Below are 5,034 nucleotides of genomic sequence, written 5' to 3' on the forward strand. Positions count from 1 at the left end.
GCACAAAGCCCCTGGGGGAAAAGGAAAGCAGCACTCAGGGGGAGGACGGTGGGAACATACCATAGCAATCAAGGGGGGGATGGCAATTTGGGGAGGGGGAGAGGTGTGAAAAAGGGGGCTGCCTGTACTGCCCCCAAGGATGGCAGCCTGGCTAACGAGCAGCCCAAAGAAGCCCACAGGGATGCAGCGGATGTTGCTCACGCAGCTGCTGGCAATAAAGTCCCTGGGGAAGTGCTGTCTCTCTTTTAAACCAGGTGCAGGAATTAAAGTGCACAGTTTGGCTTCACACTGCTCTGTGCGTGCTCCTGACCATGGCCATCAGGGGCAGGACACCCCGTGCACACTGCCCCGGCCCCTCCCCTAAGCCATCAGGTGGATCATATTCCTCTTCACCCCCAAAGCAAACCTCCTTCTCCCTCAGGACCTGGCAGCGGTGGCTCTTTGCAGCCAGCTGGGCTCCCCGGCAGTGCAGCTACTCTCCTGGTGCTGGCATGGCCCCCGGGGGCATGCAGGGGTCCTCACTGCTTGACAGGTGGCTTCCTGCCAGTGCTGGGAATCCCACTTGCTCTGAGAATGGCCAGGCCAGGGGCAGCTGACTCCAGTTAGCAGCTGATCTTCGTTTCCTCTCTGGGGCCAGCCAGCCAGTGAGCTCAGACCTTCTGCCCAGGCCCCTCCCTGCCTAGCTCCAGTGGAGCTCACGGTTGGGCAGCATGGGTGCCCCTCCCTGCTGCCAAGCCATGGTGAGAAGTCTCCAAGTGCCACCCATTCATCTGGGGCCCAGCCCCACCAGCCTGCTGTGGGCTTCCCTCCTCTAGGCTGACAGCTGGGGTTTGAAGGGAGCCTTTCCCCTGCTGAGAGAGGAGGCAGCAGGAGGTGGGGCAGCTCTTTAGACTCAAGTTGCCCCAATGTGTGTGGGGAGCAGCTGCCCCTTTCCCTGGAACTGAGCTCCCATCCCGGGGCAGCTCCAACGAGGCCTCTCCAGCCTGGCTTGGGGGAGCAGACCCAGCTGTGGCCTTCGGCCTGGCAAACTAGCTTCATCCCTCCAAGGCTTAGCGGGAGGGTGTCCTAGGAGAACAGGGGGCTGCTGCCAGGCAGCTGGGAGAGGCCAGAGAACAGGCATCCTGCGGAGGGCAGATGTGTGACAATGTGATGGCCCCAACACTGACAGCGGAAGGGGAACAAAAGCTTGTGTTTCTGGGCTGGAGTCGGCTTCTAAGTGATCGAGGTCAGGGAGAGACCTACTGCGCAGGTCAGATTCTCCCACAGCTGTTGCTCCGCAGTTCTTACACCTTCCTCTGAGGGGCTAGCCCCTGCTGGAGACCGAATCCTGGCCTGGGAGCACCTAGAGGCTGATCCAGCATGGTGGGTCCGCCAGGCCTCGCTAGGCCTGCAAACAGCCCTCGAGAAGCTGACCAGACTCTCAGGGCTTGTCTTCGCTGCCATGCATGCGGGTGCCGCCCCTAACTTGAGTCCTGTCCACGCATGAGAACTCACCCTCTGGGGGTGTAGCTACAGCTCGTGTTAGCACGATGCCTCAGTGGCTTGCACACGCGCTGCGTGGCCGCGCTCCCTGGCTCAGGCTGACCCAGGAGGAGTCCACGTGAGCGTGGATTGCCTGAGTTCGCTCTGCAGTGCAGACCTAGCCGCTAGGTTGCTGCTTGGGCATGCTAAGAGCTAGCGTTGCCCTGTATCTGCAGGGGAACCTGGCCTGGGGCGTTTGCATAAGGACCAAGACACAGTCAGGAGGAGGTGGCTGCACCCAGCCCATTGTGCGGGCCCCAGCAGGCAGGGGACACGCCTTCAGGTTCCTCCAAAGCAGCGATGGGCGTGGCGGGGCTGCAGCAGTGGGTGATTGCGTGAGCTCCACACAGCCGTATGCTGGTGTTAGCCTGGTGCGTTGCTCGCCTCACGGCCAGGACTCTGCAGCCCAATTCTGCGCTGCTGCGGGGAGGGAGAGGTCACAACAGGCAGCCACAGCATTCCTGTTACCGGAGCTGCAACAGAGGCTTGCAGGGCTCACAGGAGAGCAAGAAGCCCACGTTAGACCAGCCCAGGCCTATGTGCTGCCTCCAGCCCAGCAGCTCCGGTACTACCATGGCGACAGAGGGTCGCTAAGTAACAGACACAGCAGGCACCGGGTCTTTGCCATTGCCGTGCCAGCGATGAGCATGACATGCCCAGTGCGGGAGCCCAAGCGGGCGCGCTGGGTCAGAGCCAGCCAGCTGGAGCGGTGGCCGGCCGTGGGATGTGAGCAGGAAGGCAGGACTTCTGGAAGTGGCTTCCCCCTAGCCAGAGTCACCTCCGTGGGGAGACTCATGAGCTGGGCAACAATGCTCCTGGGGCCTGTGGTCCGTGCTGTGTAGGTGCCAGGCTAAGAGCTCTGCATTCCTGCTAGTCACCCCAATGACTGGGTTCTAGGTGCACTCCTCCTCATATATCTAGAACATCATCCCCTAGCCCCCTGCATCCCAATAGCCGAGGGCACCGTGCGCAGTGAGGGATTCCTAGAAGAACCAGAACTGACCTCGCCTAGGACGTGATGCTGCTGCAGGATGGGGGGGTATCCCAAGGCCGTTCTCTAGGCTGGGATCACAGCTCTGCCCACCCACTGGGAGGCTGCATGGGGAAACCCTGCAGAGAGAGACTCTGGAACTCGCTGCCCTACACAAGGGCAGCTAGCCAGGGCCCACGGGGGAAGTGGGTGGCTGCAGGGGGCCCAACTCAGAAGAAAACAAGAGGCTCAGTAGCTGAGGATGTAGAAAGCAACCAAACTCCCAGGTCCCACAGAAAGGGCAGGGGTGCACCAGGCTGGCAAGCCTGTGTGTTGTGCCCCATCGCATCCTGCACGTTCAGCAGCAGCTGGCTGAGGCAGTGCTCGGCTGGGAGACTGTCAAGGTCCACTCAACCCCCTGCAGCGCTGGGTGTGAGTCATTCCCTTCTCAGGGTCACTACAGCATGTCACAGTTCAGGGCCACTGCACATAGAATTGGAAGGGACCTCAGGAGGAATCTAGTCCAACCCCCTGCTCAAAGCAGGACAAATCCCCAGACAGATTTTTTGCCCCAGTTCCCCAAATGGCCCCCTCAAGGACTGAACTCACAACCCTGGGTTTAATAGGCCAATGCTCAAACCACAGAGCTATCCCTCCCCCTGCACCTGGAGTTCTAGTCTCTAGTCCCCCCATCCAGCCCCTGCACTGCTGGAAGAAGGAGCCTTCCTATCTCTGGAGGCTACACTGTCTCCTCTGGCAGCAGCGTGTGCATCCTGACAGGACGCAGTGGCTAGCAGCCCCACATCAGTGCTGACTCTCCCCACAGACACAAAAAGCAGGACCCCTCTGGGCAGCCTCCCTAGCTCATCACGGAGGAAGCCGGAGGTTTTGGCATCTGGGTCCAGAGCAGTTGGAGATTTCTGGCCCCCGAGAAGATGCAGAGGGACAGTTTGGGATCAAAGGGTAAGGCACATTAGCCGGACTCTTTGGCTTGGATGATCAGCAGGGAGAGAAATAACAATGCTGATGTTTAAAGGAGCATCACTAGGGTTCAGAGTTAACTAACTGAGCAGAACAGGGCAGTTCTCACACAACAGAACTCTCATTTCAGGCTCCCTGCAGACTCAGGAAGACGACGACGCAGCCATTACACTCTGTTTGCATCTACAGTTTTCTTCATAACCACGGGGGCTGGCATGATCCTTCTCTCTTTTACGCAAGAGTGGAGGCTCAGGAGCAGAGTCACACAGCACAGAGGGGAGCCTGCAGCTGGGGGAATCCAGGTGGCCTGGCTTACAAGAGGGGTCATTTGTGCTTTCCCTGGTGACCACACCAGTCTAGCTGGGTTCTCCACCCCACTCCATTGTTGGGAGAACCCAGAAAATGCACAACTCTCCAAAGACCAGAATACTTTGTGCCTTTACCAGCGAGTTTATTGACAGGACCAGAATCAGTCGCATCAGCTGTTTCTCTTTGCCAGCTGCAGGCCTGGGAGTTGTCCTAGTTACTGTAATTCACCAGCCTGGTAGCCAACTACAGGGAGGCAGGGGAAGAGGGGCTGGAGCCTCATACAGAGAACCTCTCCTTTCAGTTCCCAGCCGGAGCTAGGGCTCCCCCTGCCCACAGCAGCTGGTCTGACTTCTCCGGTGCCAGGAATGCTCCGTACCTAAAGCATCTCAAAGATCCACAAAGGGCTCTTCGCATGTGGGTGCTGCAACCAGGAGGGGAACGTGCCACACCTGCAGGCAGAGCCCAGCTAGCTTTGATTGAGCTAGATCAAAGCCAGTTTGAGTAACAGCAGCCACGTGGGCGGCAGCACAAGCTGGCTGCTGGAGTCGGTACCCAGGGAGGGTCCTCGGGAGGCTGGCCCCCGGCACTCAGCGTGGCGACACTGGCGGTGTTACTCGAGCCGGCTTTGATCTCGCTAGATCAAGGCTCGCTGAGGCTGCGTCTAGCTAGATCCAACTTCGCTTGGGTTTGACTACCTGGGCTTGCAGTCACACCTCGTATTGCAGCATGCCCTGGGCTGGGCTGAAAACCGCCCCAGCGAGAGGGGGCTGACCCTGCCGAGCAGCCTCAGGAGGCCCTCGTTGCCCTCAGCTCCCATTTGGCTTCCCTGGGATTTTTCGGGCACTCAGCATGAACAAGCAAGTGCCTAGTGTGATGGGTTGGATCTCAGAAATGCTCTTGGGAGCTGCCACTCGATGTGCCAAGACTGCTTCTGCTCCTGCTTTCCCTGCCAGCTCAGGACTCCAGCATCCTGTCTTGCTTGGCCAGCCACGCCAGTCTGCTCCAGCACAGACCCAGGGTCTGAATTACTTGCCCCAAAGCTGCAGGTTTACCTGAAAGCAGCTAACAGAAGTGTGCTTGTCTTTAACACCCAGATGCCCAATTCCCAATGGGGTCTAAACTCAAATCCGTTTTACCTGTATAAAGCTTATGCAGGGTAAACTCATAAATTGTTCGCCCTCTATAACACTGATAGAGAGATATGCACAGTTGTTTGCTCTCCCAGGTATTAATACATACTCTGAGTTAATTAG

The sequence above is a fragment of the Gopherus flavomarginatus genome, chromosome 22 (genome assembly GCF_025201925.1).
Source record: "Gopherus flavomarginatus isolate rGopFla2 chromosome 22, rGopFla2.mat.asm, whole genome shotgun sequence".
Taxonomy (NCBI): domain Eukaryota; kingdom Metazoa; phylum Chordata; order Testudines; family Testudinidae; genus Gopherus; species Gopherus flavomarginatus.